The sequence below is a fragment of the Sphaerodactylus townsendi genome, linkage group LG10 (assembly GCF_021028975.2).
Source record: "Sphaerodactylus townsendi isolate TG3544 linkage group LG10, MPM_Stown_v2.3, whole genome shotgun sequence".
NCBI lineage: Eukaryota > Metazoa > Chordata > Lepidosauria > Squamata > Sphaerodactylidae > Sphaerodactylus > Sphaerodactylus townsendi.
In genome coordinates this window covers 87,427,590-87,447,550 of record NC_059434.1, presented here as the reverse complement: position 1 = coordinate 87,447,550, position 19,961 = coordinate 87,427,590, and the positions used below count along the sequence as shown (strand labels likewise).

General features: G+C 50.8%; 1 protein-coding gene across 1 annotated transcript in view; it reads left to right on the top strand.

Moving 5' to 3' along the window:
* Window positions 1-2,955: 2,955 nt before the first annotated feature.
* Window positions 2,956-19,961, top strand: part of PAIP2B (poly(A) binding protein interacting protein 2B) — a 36,055-nt gene continuing 19,049 nt past the window's right edge. Inside the window, exon 1 of the mRNA XM_048509743.1 lies at window positions 2,956-3,099. The gene's annotated coding sequence lies outside the window, so the exon portion shown is untranslated. The remainder of the gene's footprint in view (window positions 3,100-19,961) is intronic.

Here is a 19,961-nt window from a genome sequence, read left to right as displayed (position 1 = left end):
AGGAGACACCATCTGCAGGTTGGAGGGTCCATGGGTATTATTCTGCAGCTGCCACCCAGCCCAAGTCGGGATCCTTTGCTAGACTCTGGTAAATACCATCTTATTTTACTTATTTTATTTACATTACATTATCTGTCCATTTCGTAGGTCAGTAATGCAGCTTCATGGGTTCAAATGGGTGGGGCTATGAAACAGCCATAGTCAGTAGAACTACAAAACAGAACACCTCTGCCTGGTTCAAAGAACAGCGTTAAAATTGTACCTTCAATAGAAATAATTTAAAAAGTCTGTATCAAATAACCCAATGACCAACAATAAAGAAGAATATAAAACGTAGATATCTAGGTTTTGTATTTTTCTTTATTGTTGGTCATTGGGTTATTTGATACAGACTTTTAAAATTATTTCTATTGAAGGTGTAGCTTTAATGCTATTGTTTGAGCCAGAGGTTCATAGTCCCACCCATTTGAACCTATGAACTGCATTACACCAAAGCAGACCCTCGGTCCATCAAGATAAGTATTGCCTACTCAGACTGGCAGGGGTTCTCCATGGTTTCCATGTTACCTGCTACCCGATTGGACCCGGCACCTTCTGCGTGCCATGCAGATGTTCTATGGGCAGAGCTGTTACTGGAGTTCTAAACTTTAAGAAGCCACCCAGAAATTCCTCAGGAAAATCAACAAGATTTTCCTCAGGAAAATCAGCAACGTCTCCTGTGTCTTACCTACCAGACTGAGAAAGCTATACAGGCAACTTGAAAGATTATTAGCGTATAAGCTGCAGAATAATCAAGCAGCTCTTGATTATTTATTGACCAAGCAGGGGGGCTTCTGAGAGGCAATACGAGCTGAGATACAGAATCACTATGGTAATCTAAATTTGGAGAGATAGGTCCTGTATTTCAGTAGTTACAAAAGACCTAAATGGGGAATTGAGGGGGGGGAGGGGCTTAGAATAAGCTAAGCAGGTGTAGTGTCTGCTTGAAGAGGGGCCCACATAAGGGGTAGAGCTTAGGTCTATGGTGGCGAACCTTTGGCACTCCAGATATTCATGGACTACAAATCCCTATTGGCCATGCTGGCAGGGGCTGATGGGAATTGTAATCCATAACATCTGGAGTGCCAAAGGTTCACCACCACTGGCTTAGGTAGACACTTAGACCCAGGATTCTAGAATAAAGAAGGCCCAGGAAATGGTGGATTAATATATAATGCTACTGTCAGTGGGAAAATGTATAGTAAGGGAAAGTTGGTTTGTTTTTTTTTGAGAGCCACTGATAAGCACAGTTCTAGATGGAAGTTATGGAAAGGTGTGCTTGAATTAAAAGGTACACCATCAGCTTTAATCAGTGGAATAGCTACACACCTAGTATGACCACAGATGAAACAGAACTATAAATTGTAGCTGAAACTTCACAATGATGAAGAGTGCACTAAAGAGACATATATTGTGGTACAAATGAAATAAAATAAACCATGAGCTTTGGCATGAATGGGCTGAGCTAGAACTCCTAGGCCCAGCGTTCTTTCTGCAGTAGGCAGCTGACACGCAGAACGTTCAGTGCTCAGAGTGTGCTATAAACAAAGGGATGCCGCTTTCTCTTAAGCCGAAGAGATCCTGCCTCAAGAGGCCTGCTTTATCTGTACAACAGACCTGTCGAGGAGCTTACGCTGGCCCTTTGTAGGACGTGCAGAGTGGCTGCATGTCCAGAGGATGCAAATGTCACTGGTAAATCTCAGCCTCGATGGGACTGGAGGAAGCCTTGAGGGTGCTGGCATCTTCTTCTTCTTGCATTTCATAGCCCTGTGACCCCATTGTCTACAACTCTTCCTTTGTGCACACACGTACAAAGTATAGTTATGATGTAAAAGAGAAAAGCTGCCCAGTGCAAACTCACTCTATACATCTTCCAAAATATAACATTCCTGGAGATTTTTTGGGGGTTGGGGGGGAGGTAGGACTCATAGAGGCATGGTTTAGGAAATGACCTCAGCCAGGGTGTCCTGCCATCCTCCAAACAGCCATTTTCTCCAAGGGGGTTGACTTTTTTTTTTAATCTGGAGATTCTGGGAACTCTCCAGACATCACCTGGAGGTTGGGAACCCTACACTGACCCTGGCTTCAGCTAGCATAAAATGCTTGCACCTCTTAAATGACCAAAGGACCCCTTTCGGGCTTTGCTGTAAGACTGACAGGATTAATCAAAAAAGATGTTTCCAAAAAAAATTAATTAATTAATTAATTTTAAAATAAGTGAAAAGCAAATCGCAGATACGGAAAAGATGCAAAAAAGCGCACCGCAAAAAAAAAAATGGGGAGAACATTTTCTCTGGAAGCCAAGGCGAAGGAATCGGAAGGGAGCGGGGACCAAGCGGGGCATGACACGCATGCAACTCGTGAGCACCCGGCGTTCACACGTGACACACGCTTCCCCGCCAGGGCTCCGGACTCCGTGACCAGCGAGAATGCTCCCAGCGCGGCTGAGGGCTCCGATCCCGGCGCTTCCGGGGCTTCCCTGCGAGTAACGTCTTGCAAGGGACCCCCTCGCAGGGAAGACAAAGGGAAGCCCTTGGCCGCGCCGTAGTCAATGCTTCCCTCTGATTGGCTAAGGCACTGCTGCGAGCGACGTCCGGCTTTATCCAATCAATGAGCGCCTTCGCCACTGGGGGGGGGCCCGTCGCGCCCCACGTGGCGGGAGCAGAAGGACGCGAAGCCCCGACCAATCGCAGCTGGCTTCTCCTCCCTCGGAGGAGCGCAGGATCAAAGTGTCTGGCGTCAGAGACGGAGGAGGGCGCTGGCCAATGGCCTCAAGAGGAGGCAGGGCGGAGCGTCCGGTAGGGGGCGTAGCCAATAGCCGAGCGTGGCGTCGCCGAAGGGGCGGAGAGGACGGGCAGGCGGACCACTGAGGGCGCGAGGGGAGGCTGCGCGCGCAGAGGGGCGGGGCGCGGGCGAGTGACAGGCGGCGCGGCCAATGGCGCGAGGGTGGCCGGGCTCGGAGGGAGCGAGTGAGCGCGTCCGGGGCTGAGGCGGCCGAGACGGGGCGGCGGGAGGCGGAGGCGGCCATCGCGGAGCCAGCGGCCCTGTGCGGCCCCCTAGGTAAGGCCGCGGACCCCCGGGGGAACAGGCCCAGGCCCGGCCTCCCTTCCCGGTTTCGGCCTATCCCGCCCGGGAGGCCCGGCGGGGTTGCGGCCGCGCCGCCTCCTTCCTTAGCCCCCGGCTTTGCTCCCTCGCCCCCGCCTCCGTCGTATACCCCAACAGCAGCCCTGCGAGGTAGGCCGGGCTGGCAGGGAAGGACTCGAACCCATGACTGCTCGGGGATTGAGCCTGGACGAGAGTTCCGTGGCTGGGCAAGGCGGGGGTTCGAGCCCGTCTCCCTGGACCCGAATGGGCTGAGCCTGGTGTGGACAGCGTGGCCCTCGAACCCTTAGGCTGGTGCAGGGGTAGGGAACCTGCGGCTCTCCAGATGTTCAGGAACTACAATTCCCATCAGCCCCTACCAGCATGGCCAATTGGCCATGCTGGTAGGGGCTGATGGGAATTGTAGTTCCTGAACATCTGGAGAGCCGCAGGTTCCCTACCCCTGGTGGAAACCCAAGCTTTGGAGCAGGGGTGACCAGCTGCGGCCCTCCAGATGTTCACGGACTACAATTCCCATCAGCCCCTGCGGGCAGCATGTCGGTGGGAATGATCTTTCGCGAACATCTGGAGGGCTGCATTTGGGCCCCACGCCGCCCCTCTGCTGGAAACAGACCCCGGAACAGCCCACCTGAAGGGCTCTTGGCACGGCTTCGGCTGCCAGGATTGCGACCCTGGCCTTGGTCTTCACTGGCTGTAGCAGACTGTTCAGAACCAGAGGCTCACATCTGGACTGTCCAATCCACGGGGTCCACCTCTGGCCATCCAGATGTTCGTGGGCTACGATTCCCATCAGCACAGATGGGGCCTGGCCCTCTCTCTGGCCTGTAATGCGTGGAGCGCTTCCCTCAAGGCCCGTGGTGTTTCCTTACCTTACAGGTGAGGAGTTGCCCCAGCGCCTGCTGCGTGGCTTCGCTGCCCCCACTTCCCGGTCGCTGCCGGTCACTTGCAAGATTGCCACATTTTTTTATTAAAATCCCTTTAATTCTGTACATATTTATTTATGGGGTGTTGTGGGGTTTCCGGGTTGCATGGCCGTGTTCCAGTAGCATTTTCTCCTGACTTTTCACCTGCATCTGTGGCTGACATCGTCAGAGGATCTTCAGTCTAGTGATTCCAGCTGTAAAAGCCTTCGACGATATATTTATTGCTATTGCAACAGCTTGTTATTATTAATTTTGTCCTTTTAAAAAAGCCAGCCGTCGATCTCCTGGAATTCCCGCATGGGGTTGGTGGGGGAGAGGAGACCAGAAGGAGTGGAAACCCCAAAGCCAGGGAAAACATTGCAGTTTGCCCCCTCTCAGGGAGCCGTGGAGCTTCCGGGAACCACTGCCTGTCTGCAGTCAAAACTCTACCCTGAAGGAGAAGTCCCCTCGCTGCGGGGCAGAACACCTCTGCCTTTGCAGACGCCAAAGTGAGCAGCGCCACCCTCATGTTTCTCTTGCTGAATCTGAGGGGAGTGGGCTGCATTTTTTAAGGCTACCTTGATGTTGCCTAATGGGTGACCCGTCTGGCTCTCTTTCGATGACAGATGTAGCACAACTAGATGGTCATTTTGAGCCCTTTGGGGATAAGGCGGCCTATAAGTTTAATAAAATTAAAAAAAATTTAGGGCAGGGGTGTCCCAACTCAGGCGCTTCAGATGTTCATGGCCTACAACTCCCATCAGCCCCTTGGCCATGCCAGCAGGGGCTGATGGGAATTGTAGTCCACAAGCATCTGGAGGTCCAGAGTTGGACACCTCTGTTTTAGGGCAGGCAGAGTGGTTTCTAGATCCAGGGTGTCCAACTCTGACAGGGACTGATGGGAATTGTGGTCCATGAACTTCTGGAGAGCCAGAGTTGGACACCTCTGCCCTAGATGATCCCGTTTGGCGTTGGAGGTCACACTTGTGAGCTGTGTCTGTCTTTGTTGCTCTATCAGGGCAGATATTCTGAGAGTGCCCCTGTTTTTCCTAGCGGCTCTATTTCTTCTGTCTCTTCCGCAAGAGAGACTCATTGAGGGATTTAGTCTTTTCCAAAGAGATCCCTCCGGAAGCTTGACCTAGATCCATTTTGCTTGGTGTGTGTGTCCCACAAGAGAATTGGGACTAAGCTCTTGTGTCACACATGCCTTCCACTGAATCCCAATTGGTCCATCAAGGTCAGGATTGGCTGGTCTGGCTGGTAGCCGCTCTCCAGAGTCTGGCGGAAAAGGGTGTTTTACATCATCTGCTACTTGGTCCTTCTAACTGGAGATGCCAGGGATTGAACCTGGGACCTCTTGCCTGCCAACATTCTCTGCCACTCTGCCTCCCCATAGGAAGCTGTCTTCTGCTGAATCAGAGCCTTGGTCCATCAGGCTCAGTATTTCCTGCTCTGACAGGCAGAGGCTTTCCAGGGTCTTGGGCTGAGGTCTGGTCCTTTCACATGGAGATGCCGGGGGATTGAACCTGGACCCTTGTGCGCGCCAAGTGGGTGCTTTACCAGCGAGCCGCAGCCCTTTCCCGTCATCCCCAATCCTAGCCAGCATGCGGAGGTGCTGTGATTCTCCGGAGGGAGGAGCGGTCCTTTCCCTTTGTGCTTTGGCGGCCGCTTGGTTGCAGGACCAGCTTCTGGGAGGGGAACCCCACACTCAGTCAGGAGTCGGTGCCTCTTGACACTTGCTGAGCCAGAAAAACTCGTACGTTGTTTGGTGTGCGCCGAGGGAGCCCCTGAGCGAAGGAGCTGGTGTGTTGGGCAAGCCAGAACAGCGTGGGAGCTCTGGCAGGTTTCTGAGCGGGTCTGGAATGAAGCTGTTGAAAAAGACTTCCAGAGGCTGGGCTCTAGAGGCAGCAGGAATCCTTCAGCGGGTGGTTGGAATAAGCAAAGCGTCCAATCCGAGCGTGCGTTCGTATCTTTAGCTTCCCCTACTTGGGTTGTGTAATGTAGAGTTGTTTGGCAGAAGACCTTGTGTTCTTTTTACGTGGGATATTTTCCTTGGATCGGGGACTGGCGGTGGGGAGGCTGAACTTGAATTCCATGTGGGGCATTTTATTAAGAGGCTCTGAGTTGAGGATCTTTCTTCTGACTCCTAAACATCAGGAAAAACTTTCTGACCGTCAGGGCTGTTCGACAGTGGAATGCGCTGCCTCGGAGAGTGGTGGAGTCTCCTTCTTTGGAGGTTTTTAAACAGAGGCTGGATGGCCACCTGTCAGGAGTGCTTTGGTTGTGTGTTCCTTCATGGCAGGGGGTTGGACTTGATGGCCGTTGGGGTCTCTTCCAGCTTCCAGGAGCAGCAGTGGCGTAGGAGGTTAAGAGGCCATGTATCTAATCTGGAGGAACCGGGTTTGATTCCCCGCTCTGCCGCCTGACCTGTGGAGGCTTATCTGGGGAATTCAGATTATCCTGTACACGCCCACACACGCCAGCTGGGTGACCTTGGGCTAGTCACAGTTCTTCTGAGCTCTCTTAGCCCCACCTACCTCACAGGGTGTTTGTTGTGAGGGGGGAAGGGCAAGGACATTGTAAGCCCCTTTGAGTCTCCTGCAGGAGAGAAAGAGGGGATATAAATCCAAACACACACACACTCTCTCTCCCCGCCCCCCTCTCGGATTCTATCATTCTATGCTGTGTGCTTCCCAAATGGCGTCTCCTGTTTTTTTGCACCTCTGCAGTAAGATATACTTTAAATTAAAAGTTCAGTTTTATTTACTTGGGTGCTGCTTGTCTCTCCGATGAGGACTCAAAGCATCTGACCTCGTTCTGCTGTCCTGTGAGGTAGGTCAGGCTTGGTCGGATGCTATTGGCCCAAGGCCACCTAGCAGATTCTCATTGGATACTCTAATGGCTACACCATACTAGTGCTTGGCAAAGAAAACACAATCTCATTTTCTTCACCCTGCTGGCTCTGTTATAGCTGCACAGACGCAGACACACAGATCAGATCTCTCGTGGCCAGTCAACACCCCAGGCACACAACAGCCTCATGTGTGTTCTAAAAAAACACTTGGTGGGCACTAAGAAATGTTGTGGTGGGTACCCTGGTGCCCACTATGTGGGCGACCCCTGCTCTGTGGGCACGGTCTCTGGGGAGAGGCAGCTACACAAGCCACACTTGAAATGAGGAGGAGCTGCGTAAGCATGTAGTTGGACTCGTGCTTGGAATTCCTCCCACAACGTGTTGCTTTGTGTCAGTGAAGTGAGGAAGGGGCAGACCGCTCTTGCCTGTGTCCCAGGCTCTTCCTCCCGTGGTGAAAATCGTTGCATTGATTTGATCTGCTGACGGCTGACCCGGCCTTTATCACAGTCCAGCAAAAATATGCAGCAGTATTTGATAATTGTCTGTATTTCCATTTATTCAAAGCTTTCTTGCAGAGACTCCAGGCATGTTACAAAATACGAACATAGTGGGATAGCAGAGACCGATCGAGCAGAAGTCAGACTACAGAGCTATCAAATGATGCAGGCAAAATGAAGCTGTCTTAAGTCTTGACTTACCATCAGGAAGAAAGGGTTAGAAAGATAGAAAACGTTGAATTAAAAAAGGCTACACCCTTTGGGAATGACCTCCCGTGCTGTTCCTTTATGTTTTTTGCTGTCAACACACAGCTGACTTATGGGGACCCCGCAGGATTTTTGTGGGAAGAGACATACAGAGGTGGTTTGCCTTTGCCTGCCTCAACACCGTAAATCTGGTACCCCCTGGAGTTTTCCTATCCAGATACCTGCTGGAGCCCAGGCTGAGAGTATTTCATTGGCCTGTGGCTACCCAGCAAGTTTCCATGGCAGAGTGAGGATTTGAACCTGGTTTTCCCAGATCCTCATCTGACAATTCAACCACTACAGGAGGAGCAGCAGTGGCGTAGGAGGTTAAGAGCTCGTGTATCTAATCTGGAGGAACTGGGTTTGATTCCCCGCTCTGCTGCCTGAGCTGTGGAGGCTTATCTGGGGAATTCAGATTAGCCTGTACACTCCCACACACGCCAGCTGGGTGACCTTGGGCTAGTCACAGCTTTTCGGAGCTTTCTCAGCCCCACCTACCTCACAGGGTGTTTGTTGTGAGGGGGGAAGGGCAAGGAGATTGTCAGCCTCTTTGAGTCTCCTGCAGGAGAGAAAGGGGGGATATAAATCCAAACTCTTCTTCTTCTTCTTCTACACCCTACTGGCTGCCACCGTTCCATTATCCCACCAATCTAATCCATTTATAAAAAAACTCTCTGGAGTGTTTCTGGTTTGCCCATTGTTCTTAATGATAGAAGGGGGGCAACTAAAAGGGTCAAAGGTCTGGAGTCCATGTCCTCCGAGGAGAGTCTTAGGGAGCTGGGGATGTTTGGTGGAGAGAAGGTTAAGAGGTGACATGATAGCCATGTTTAGATATCTGAAGGGATATCATGTTGGTGTCGGATCAAGCTTGTTTTCTGCTGCTCCAGAGACTAGAACCAGCAGCAATGGGTTCAAGGTAAAGGAAAAGAGATTCCACCTAAACATCAAGGAAAACCTCCTGACAGCCAGGGCTATTTGGCCGTGGAATGAGCTGCCATGGAGAGTTGTGGAGTTTACCTCTTGGGAGGTTTTTAAACAGAGGCTGGATGGTTGTCTGTCCAGGGTGCTTGGAATGTGTCTTCCTGCATGGCAGCGGGTTGATTTGATGACCCTTGGGGTCTACCTCACAGGGTGTTTGTTGTGAGGGGGGATGGGCACGGAGATTGTAAGCCCCTTTGAGTCTCCTATAAGGAGAGAAAGGGGGGATATGAATTCAAACTCTTCTTCTTCTTCTTCTCTTCCAGCTCTAGGATTCTATGAGATAGTCTTTGCCCTTTGTGGGTAGGATTGGGAGGCCGTAGGCAGAAAGAATGGCTTGGGGAGAGTCCTGTAAAAGTCCCTACAGTTCTTGAACAAGTGGGAAAGAAATTTGAAGGAGGAGATGGGAAGAGAGCCAGAGTTTTGGAAGGAACTGGGATGAACGTTGCGGGCGAAGGGGGTCGTACCGTAGGCGACTTTGAGTGGAGGGGTGCATTGGGGGGAACAAGTGAAGGGAAAACTGGTTGACGGTGGAGAGCCAGGGGGCGGAAGCATGCCAGGGAGCCCCCGGAAGGGGTCCAGCTGCCAGTAAAGCCGCTGAAAGGGTGGGCCGCCAAGCCTGCCGTGGCCTCTCGCAGCTGCCGTGCTTTCTTTCGCGCTCCCAGTCTTGGCAGGGCCACGTGAGCCATCTGCCCGTGTTTTTTCGCTTTGGTTTGTGTTTCTCCCCGCTTGCCGTGGCCCCGGGCTCCGCGCTGCCTGGCCCGTGCTTTTGGGATGTCTGCGTTTTCTCTCGTCTGCGCCACTGCTCTGCGCAGCTGGCAGGGGCTGGGTTGGAGCGGGCCGTGTGGTTGACTCACTGTGGGGAACGCCGTCCTGCCTCGGGGCTTTGGGCCAGGGCGCTGCTGATCCTCCTGCCGCTGGGGGCGTCTCGGGCCTGACTCCGCCACCCGCTTTGAAGTCTGCACTGCTTCCAGTTGCCCTGGGCCGGGAGGTGTGAGCGTTTTCCCTCTCCTGCCTGGTGTCCTTCTCCTCCAAAGGCCCAGGCGATGGCTCCGCTGCCGGTGCCCTTTGCTGGGCTGTTGGGTTCTCGGCGTTGTCCAAATGCTCGTCCCACACGCTTTGCCAAGCAGAGCGACGGAGCTTTTGTGAAGACTTAGCTTTGTGTTCATGCCAGTGCAGTCTTTTAGGGCTCTGAAACCTCTTTGGTGTTCAGGTTTCTCAGACAAAGGGGATCTCCGCAGGCACATGCTAATTTTAGCCTTTTTCCTGGGTTTTCAGGAGGTTGGGGTGGATAAACTCTGTCTCTTTCTTCATCCTTCAAGGGTAAAGTTAGATCAGTCCCGTAAGAGAGGAGAACTCTGTTTACATAACCTGCAGACGCTTCTCTCCTAAAGCAGTGGGTCTGAAGTGTGAGACCCCGTGTGCATATGCCATTAATAAATAAGGGAGATGCCTGTCATTAATAAGTAAAGCCGGGCGCTGGTCAGCTGGGCTCAGCTGCAGAGACCTCCAGCAGAATTCCTCATCTCTGGCGCTGTTGCTCTCCCTGGCTGTGTGAGCTGCTTCAGCAAGCAGAGCCTTGAGAGGCGAGCATTGAGCCCTGGTCCAGCTAGCACCGTCCCTGACCTGCTGTTTTTCTTCCAAGCTAGAGCTTCCCCCACCTGTACCTGAGCTCTGCCATCCCCCTAAATGGAAAATGAACCTGAAATGTCCCTCCACGTTTCTTCCCTTGCACCCCTCCCTCTTTGCAGCTGTCTCTCCCCCACCCCAGCAGAGATTGAGGCAAAGGCCCGCACTTTTATTATGTAATGTTGTTATCTATTAAGTTTTATTTGTAGTCTGTCTCGTTCATGCAGAAGGCGGATTACGTAGCATAAGTCAGTGCAGTCAGTAAGGGCCAACGTAGCAAGACTGGGATTATCACAGTCTGAAGCAAGGCATGAATATTAGACATCTGTTGAACAGTGGAAGTAAGTAAGTAGAAAATGATGCAGTGACAACAGGATTAGACATACAGCAAACAGATAATGCACAGTAGGGTGTCGCTGTGTTTATTATTATAATCACGTCCTTTCGCGGGTGCTATGGATAGTGTGAGGAGCTGACTTGCAGGAGCAGAATGTGGAGTTGGTTCTGTGCTGTGGCCGGCTCCCCAGCAGCAGTGGCGTAGGAGGTTAAGAGCTCGTGTATCTAATCTGGAGGAACCGGGTTTGATTCCCAGCTCTGCCGCCTGAGCTGCGGAGGCTTATCTGGGGAATTCAGATTATCCTGTACACTCCCACACACGCCAGCTGGGTGACCTTGGGCTAGTCACAGCTTCTCGGAGCTCTCTCAGCCCCACCCACCTCACAGGGTGTTTGTTGTGAGGGGGGAAGGGCAAGGAGATTGTAAGCCCCTTTGAGTCTCCTGCAGGAGAGAAAGGGGGGATATAAATCCAAACTCCTCCTCTTCTTCTTCTTCTTCCTTGACGCTTCTACCTGGTCTGGGGCATGAGGTGATAAAGGACTTGGCGACACAGGCGGAAGAATCCAAGGACGACAACAACCCTGATCACCTTGGTCAAAATTAAGTTGTGGTCAGAAAGACCTTAATTAAGAGTTTAATATAACAATCACCTCACTGGACTTCAGCACCAAAACTTATTGAACTCAAGATAACCAAGAGTAAAAAAAAGCCTGCGTGCAGCACACTGTGTTGGAAGTAAATTACAACTTATGGAGAAGAAGAAGAGTTTGGATTTATACCCCCTTTTGCTCTCCGGTAAGGAGAGATGGCTTACAAGCCTTTCCCTTCCTCTCCCCACAACAGACACCCTGTGAGGTCGGTGGGACTGAGAGAGTTCTGGGAGTACTGTGGCTAGCCCAAGGTCGCCCAGCAGGAATGTAGGAGTGGGGAAACACACCTGGTTCACCAGATAAGCCTCTGCCACTCAGGTGGAGAAGTGGGGAATCAAACCCTGTTCTCCAGATTAGACTCCATCTGCTCTTAACCACTATACTACGCTGGCTTTCACAGGGCTAGAAGGAAAACAAAAACCGTTACAGAGAGCATACTGTGTTTCCCCGAATATAAGACAGTGTCTTATATTAATTTTTGCTCCCAAAGATGCGCTATGTCTTATTTTCAGGGGATGTCTTATTTTTCTGTGTTCAGTTCATCAGGCATGCTTCCAAACAAAAACTTTGCTACATGTTACTTTTGGAGGATGCCTTATATTTTGCACTTCAGCAAAACCTCTACTATGTCTTATTTTTCGGGGATGTCTTATATTCGAGGAAACAGGGTATCATATACTGTTCTTTAACTGGGGAACAAGTTCCCTGGACTGCACCTTTTACAATTGGGATTATACCACTTTGCAGTTTTAATGTACAGACCACAGCGCAAATAAGTTGGTCTTGGTGAGTACAACTTGATTTTGACCAAGGTTATCACAGTTGTCATTGTCTTTGGTCTTGCGCATGGGCACCAGTGCAAGGCGGGGGGAGGTCAAGAGAAGACAGCCGCACGCTCTCTGTTTTTTGTTTCTATGTTCATCGTGTTGGTGTTTTCTGCTGGCCCCTGTGCTCATTTACCTGAGACCCCTGCCTGTATTGCTCTGTGCATGTGGAGGGTTGTTAGGTTGTCTGGTGGATGGGAGAGGGAAGCGGTTGAGCCCGTGGGGCTGGCCAGTCAGCCAGCTGCCCTCTGGCTCTTTAGGGCTGAGTCTGTTCCCCCGCTTTGAATGTCCCAGGGATTCGCTATGCACCACCTTGTCAGGTTTCGCAGCAAAACATGCAGCAACATGGCTGGATATTGTTACAGGAACATCCCTGCCAGCAGCTGCGTCTCCTTTGGCTGAACTCTGTCAACTCTCTCCCAGGCGGAGGAAAGTGGCGAAGGCTGGCCATGTTTCTCTGCAGCTTGGGAGCAGGAGGGCAAAGGTCGTTCTCCACCAGCATTGCTGGCCCCTCTGCCACCCCCAAGTTTGACCGTCTTTGCCCAGGTCAACAGAGGGCTTCACTTGTGGGCTATACCATGTTCTGCGACTTGTTGCCTTCCCTTTGGATCCCGAGGGTACGAAGGGACGTGCTTGCAGAGTTAACGCCTGGCTCCAGATCGAGCCTGCTTGTGTTCACCGTCCCAAACAATAGCTTTCCCTCCTCTCTTACGCTCCGTATCTTAAGAGAGTACTTGGTATTGTGCGAGAACCTGAGTGTTGCCAGAGCCAGTTGTACACTTTGCAGCCAGAGTGTTGTGTGAGTTTGTGCGTTGGTTCTAGAGCGCTCTTGGTGTTTCCAAGGCCTTACTGCCCTGATCCCCAAAGTGATGCCTGCCGTTGGGTTTCCCGGTGCCTGTCTGCTTTCCCCACAAAGCTGGAGTCAGTCCTGGAGTTCCTCGGCTGCCTTGGAGCCGGAGATGCTTCAGAAGAGCTCGTGTGGCTCCACCCTTGTCTGCAGGGAGCAGCAGCCTCCACTCAGGGCAGAAGCTTGGCTCGTAGTGGCTTGTCCAGGCTCTGAGGACACCCACCCACCACCCACCCCCAGTTCCAAAACATGCTTGCCATCTCCACCTGGTTGGGGACCCCCTGCTTGACAGAGGAGCCCAGTGGCCGGCAGCAGAGAGTCTGGGGGTGCACAACCCCTGCTGGCTGTTCCTCCTTCTTATTCACCCAGTAGAGACTCTAATCTTCCTTCCCACGCACTGTTGTTGGGGAAGCGCTTCATGCTCTGAGAGGTGTCGGGGGAGTTGGATCAGTCTGTTCTGGCTCAGCCTGGTCTGGCCGGGGACCCCTGGGAGGAGGGCTCAGGTGGAGAGGAGGGGACAGTTTTGGATCCAGATTCCCAGGCACTGCCTGTAAATGCAGAGCCTGAGCAGTCAGTAGTTCCTGCGGGACCAGGTCCAGAGCACTCAGGCTGGGATCCACAGCCAGGTCCAAGCTCTGAGATTCCCCAGCCCCTTGGTACTAAGCCAGATGAGACCCTGTCCCCCCCCCCCCTTGCTTCCAGAGCCCCAGGAGCAACACAGCAGAAGACTACGTGTTAGCTTACAGCAAAGAAGACGCAGCAGTAGGTTAGCAGCTATGGGGTGAACTGGATTATTTTATTTATTTATTTATTTTTAAGGCTTATATACCGCCCAACCCCCAAATGGCTCTGGGCGGTGAACAACATAAAATTCAGTACAAAAAAAACATGAAATCAAATATCATTTAACCACTAAATACATAAGTTAAAAGCAGCAATTCATACATAATACAATAATGCAATATAACAATGCCCGCTAGATCCCTCTTAGACCCTCCCGAGAGGGGAGAGAAAAAAGGGGTGGGTCCTACAGGTGGTAGTGGACCCTGTACATAAGATAGGGAGGGAGGGGGATGCAAAGTCTTTGCAGGAGCCAGACTAGAGTAACCCAGCTGCAAGAGGTTCTTGCACAAGGGAATGGGAGGCTGGTTTTAAAAGAGAGGCTGCAGCTGAGCTATCTTGTGGCAGTTTGCAGGTAACTGTTTCTGCTTCTAGCCCTGCCTCGGTTCCATGCTCTGTGTGTCCATTGAACGGCTGTGTCCAGACGGTCTGTTGGTTCCTGACGGCCTGCCTGTGACAGTCTCAGAGCCAGACTTCTGACACCCGTGCCTGGAGCAAAAACTAGGCAGAACTTTTACATGTAGGACTGGGCTTGCTTCCCCAGGGACCACCCTTCTGATGTCCCACTTCAGTGGCTGAGAAATTCAAAGGGACCCCCCCCCCCCGCCCTGGGAGATGTTGCTGCAGCAAGAGCCCCACCTTCCTTCCATAAAACCACAATTCACTGTTCTCTCTGCCCCATCGTAGTGGATAGTTCCATAAGTAAATTGAATAATAAATAATTATAATAAATAATCCCCAGTGATTCCAGCCGTGAATGCCTTCGACAATTATGGGCACTTTGCTAACTAATAATGGCTTACAAGCCCTGTTCTAAATGTAGCTTGGGATACCGACAGGAAGGAAGACAAAAATGTTCTTTTTCTAAAATGTGGTGTCATGAAGAGGAGGGCGCACAAGTGTGTATAGGAATAATTAAAAAAAACACCTCTGTGTACAACATTTTGAAGGGAGGTCATCTTGCAATTGGGGCTGCTCGTCCAAGTAAATATGGCCCTGTTGTTTGGAACTGAGCCAGCAGGCTACCTAGCGAGGCCCGTACCTGCTGTCCTCTGGGAACCGTTCCATCTGATTGGACTCCACAGCTGCGAACGGTGTACAATTTCTCAAAAGATACTTAAACGTTGAGTTTTAAATAGCCGTTTGCCTGGATGCGGAGACAAATTCCAGATCTCTCAAGGCAACGTGGTGGGGAAGCTTTGGAAAACTGGAACCGAACTCAGGTGAGCGTTAACCGTCCTGTGGGCTGGGAGGTTAAATGGATTTATCCGCCACGCTGCTTCAGTCCCTCTTTACATGCGTGTGCAGCTATGCATCTATACCCATGAGATCAGCATCACATTGAGCTGCGGTATGTCTCTTGCTGCCGTTCTTCTGAGGCGGACCGTTGCCACCCAGGGAGCGGCGGAGGGGCAAGCTGCTGCCCTGCTGCACAGAGAGAAATGGTCGGTGGCCCCTGTTTTTTTTTTAAATTTAATTTTCCCCATAAAAATATAACATTATAGAACCAGTTGAACAAACGAAATAATGGAAACCGAGAACGAAACTAAGCTTAACTGCAATTCTAAATATAAAGGAAGAGCCAGTAACGTTATGGAAACAGTGATCTAGAAGGGCACATAATGTCCAGCTGACATCCACCCACAATTATTACTGCATTCTAAATATTTTTTTCCAAAAAGTGTAAAATCTGTCAGATTGTGAACCCGTTCTGTCCTCCTGCGCAATCACTGTACTAAAATTTACACATGCAAATAATTATCTCTCTACCTACTACATTTCCGCTATTCACATTGTATTTCATTGTTTCTTTTACATTTATGAGTGGTTTACAGTGGTGGACTCAGGTGCTTATCCAGACCAGGTTTGTTTCCCTGCTCCTCCACATGAGGCCTGCTGGGTGACCTTGGGCCAGTCACAGTTCTCTCTGAACTCTCTCAGCCCCACCTGCCTCACAAGGTGTCTGTTGTGAGGGGAGGTCAGGAAAAAGAGTTTGTGAGCCCCTTTGAGACTCCTTGCAGGAGAAAAAAGCTGACTATAAGTCCAAACTTCTCCATTTATCTTGGAATTCATGATTAGGTCTTCCATGGACCAGGCTCATTAGTTTAGCTCCCGCTATTTTGGGACTTGCATCTGTTCACTGGAGCAAGGCTATGAGTTCTAAACATGAGAGCCAAATTGAACAGTATCTCCTTGAAGAGCGACCCTTTGGATTGGAGGATGCCCTTGGCATCAACCAAGGGTGTCCAACTCTGGTGCCCCAGAGTTTCATGGACTACGATTCCCCTCAGTCCCTGCCAGCATGGTCAATTGGCCATGCTGGCAGGGGCTGAGGGGAATCGTAGTCCATGACCATCTAGTGCACCAGAGCTGGACACCCCTGGCATAGACAGAGGTTCTGGGAGGCCTGGGTTTGGACCCCACCTCTATCAGGGAGTCACCTGCTCAGCCGTGGCTCCCTGTTGGCTAAAGGGGGACCGCTGTTAACAATCTCTTTACAGAGGTCAATAGCAGTAAAATAGAATTGGGCAGCCTGCCCAAACCAGAGGCCAGAAGGCCTCCAAAGCATTGCATTTGGGATCCAAGTGTCCGTGGTGCATGCGTCGGAGTTCTGGAGGCTGAGCGGACTCCAGGCATTTAGCAAGACAGGTCTGGATCCCCCCGGGGGAAGTCTTGAAGGGTGGCCGGCTGAAGCCTCCCTTGCGTGGTCCTGGCTTGGCTGCCGGCCCAACTGAGACCCCTCTGCAGCCTGTTTCTGCAGCAGCCTCCTTGGCCGGGCTGCTCTGTCTCTGAACACCGGCGAAAGTGACCTGTGGCTCCAAAGCAAGATCTTGGCAGGCGCGGAGACCTGTGTGTTGAATCTTAATTGCTCGGGGTTTGTTCTCCCCCCCCCCACCCTTTTTGAAAGTGGATGTCGCCGCTCGAGCTCTCGGAGAGCCACTGCCCTTTGGAACCGACAGGCTGGGCTGGCGGGACCAGAGGTTTGCGCTGCTGCTGCTACAGGGCGGCGTGACCTCTTCAGATGAGCTTAATTGCCGAGGAGCAGGGGAATGGAACAGATGGCCTGTGGTGTGGATTTTGGCCTGATTTCCCAGGACGCGCTGTCTGCTGAGCAGGCCAATGGTTCCCGGTCAACCCTCCAGCTTTTGCAGGAAGGGGAGTAAGAATCGTGTCGATGCGGAACTGTCGAAACTCTTGGCGGGAGTTCTCTTCGTCATCCCTGCATCCGCCCAGGCAGAGAGGTCCGTGTCATTTCTTCAGCCATCCTGTGCTGGGGGGAGTGGCTTCTGTGGCTTACCTGAGGAAGGCCGATCTTCCTTCCTCTCCATTTATTAATCTCCTTTACTCGGTGGTTGTAAGGAGCTCACGTGGAAGACTTCCTTGGCCCTGCCCACAGAGGGCTGTTTCTGTCTCAGTCTGCCGTGGATGGGTGTGGGAGCTCTTGAATGCCGAGCACGTGCTCCACCTCTGGATTGGGGCCTTTCCCAATCCCCATTCTGACAGTATCGCCTGGATGCAGTTTGTCCGATAGGTCAGCTCTTCCCCTCCTGTAACCCTTTCGATCAGCATAGATGCATTTTGCTTCTTCTCTTTGTCCCTCCCAAAACTTGTTTATCTTTCCTAATCATATTCCCCCCCCTTCTGGCCTGCCTTCATGTTTTCATCTCCTGGTCCTTCTCACAGCTGTATCCAGAGTAACTTCTGACCTTCGGTGTGACATCCAGACCAGAATATGTTACTTGCTGCTAAGCGGAGGCACCCTTGGAGCTGAGTTTTGGAAAGAATGGGCCCAGCCTGCTTTAACATCTCTCCTTTGTTCTTGCCAATTGGTATTCAGATCAGCAGGCCTTGTAGAAAGACACCATAATAATCAAGGCAGGTGTACAACAGGTACTGTCACAAATATTACACCCTGAATCGCATTACTCTCCAACTCACTAGGTATGGAAAGTATCATTTTTTAGCACATTCCATCTTACTATCACAAATATACAAAAATGTTTAGTAAGTACACCGTCAGGTATGGCTATAAAACCTCTAGATTAGGTTTTTATTTCGGCAGTCCTTTGTCAAGCCAATAATTGTTGTACAAAGTATTCTTTTTCTTACTCCTCTAGGAGCACAACTGTTTTTTCTTACACTAGAAAGTTTTCAAACTGAATTTCAAGTTTCACTTCAATGGCTCTTCTTTAAATAGTCCTTCTCTCTGGATATCAGGATCTCATGAGATAGTTTGAGAACTATCTAGTGTAAGAAAAAACAGTTGTGCTCCTAGATGAGTAAGAAAAAGAATACTTTGTACAACAATTATTGGCTTGACAAAGGACTGCCGAAATAAAAACCTAATCTAGAGGTTTTATAGCCATGCCTGACGGTGTACTTACGAAACATTTTTTGTATATTTGTGATATTAAGATAATGTTAAAATGATACTCACCTAGTGAGTTGGAGTACGCATGGGTGTAATATTTGTGACGGTACTTGTAGAAAGACATGCTTAGCTGTAGGCCAGTGGTGTCCAACTTTGGCCCTCCAGATGTTCGTGGACTACAAATCCCCAGGGGCTGATGGGATTTGTAGTCCATGAACATCTGGAGGGCCAGAGTTGGTCACTCCTGCTGTAGGCATTCTCCAGAGAATTTATCAGCTTTAATGTAAATGTTTGGTGCAACCTTGTTTGGAAAGAACATAAGAAAAGCCATGTTTGATTAGACCACGGCCCATCGTGTCTAGCAGTTTGCTTACCCAGTGGCCCACCTGATGCCTCTAGGAAGTCCACAAACAAGACGACGACGGCAGCATTCTCCTGTCATTGTGCGTCAGCACCTAATGTAATAGGCCTGCTCCTCTGATGTTGGAGAGAAGAGGTTGCAGCATGACTACCACCCATTTTGACTAGTAGCCATGGATCGCCCCAGCCTGTATGAACACGTCTACTCTTAAAGCTTTCCAAGTTGTCAGCCATCACCACGTATAGGGGCAGGGAGTTCCACGAGTTAACTGTGTGTTGTGTGAAGGCTGACTTGCATCCAACCACCCGTGCATGGAATACGCTTGGCCTCTTCCTGCATTCTTCCAGTCCCCAGAAGATCTGGGGTCATAGGACTTGTGTGGAAGAAAAGCTATGTGGGTCAGGAGCCCGCTGTGAGGCTTATAGAGACTTGTAAAATGATGCTTAGGGTGGAGAAAGCGTGTGATTGTGTTATAGCATCCTCCAGAGCCGTTGCCCAACTGACCCTGCCCTTACAAGACTTTATTCATCTGGGGAAGTGTGCGTGTTTTGTAGGGAAGGGTGTGTGTGTACTGACTGTGCCAAAACTTTGCTCAATTCAGGAAGTTTTCTTGAGTTGGCAGCACCAGCAGTGGGAGCAGAAGCAATTAATCTTGCCGTTCACTGCGCTTCCATGGGTCGATTTTAGTCGTCTTTGGCCCACTGTCGTCCCCGCCTCTTGTTTGGAACCAAAAAAACAAGACCATCATCCAAGCCGTGCCTTTGACTGAGACTGACCAAATGGACACAAAACGTTGTGCAAGCTTTCGAGCTCACCACAACTCTTCATCTGGCTGGAAGTGACAAGATTGTATGGAAGGATGGGAGTCAGATTAAGATCAGGTCTTGTGTGCATCTTTTGCGAGGTGGAAGCCGGCCATCACAGAGTTGGAAGAGACCCCAAGGGCCATCAAGTCCAACCCCCTGCCGTGCAGGAACGCACACTTAACTTTATTGTACAGGCGGTGTCTTGTTAAAGCACAGTATCCGGGAGGCTGTATTTACCCGCGTCACCCATTCTTTCTTCTTTCATCCAAATACAGCAGCCACCTCCACTCCACCTGTTTCAGAAATCAGGATTAGCCTTCCAGCATGGTCCATTATTTATTTGGGTGTTGACCCATCCCTCTGTTTTACTCAAGAGTAGGTGTGACTGGGTCTGCAGCCCTTGTGTCAGAATAGCCCCAGTTTTGTCAGACGGGAGTTTGAAACGGCCCTGAGGTCATCTGGAAAATGTGAGTGGAAGTTTTGGAGTGGATGGCAGAGACGCGGCTTCTCGCACCGGTCGGTCAGATTGACTGTTGGAGATTTGCAGTTTTTCTTTTTAGTCTAATAATCTAATTTTCAGCAATAAAATGAATTTGATATGCATTAGAAACTGGGGAAAGTAGCTAGACAATTGCGTTCGAACCAGGGGGGCACGTCTCAATGGTGTGGTGCAGGGGT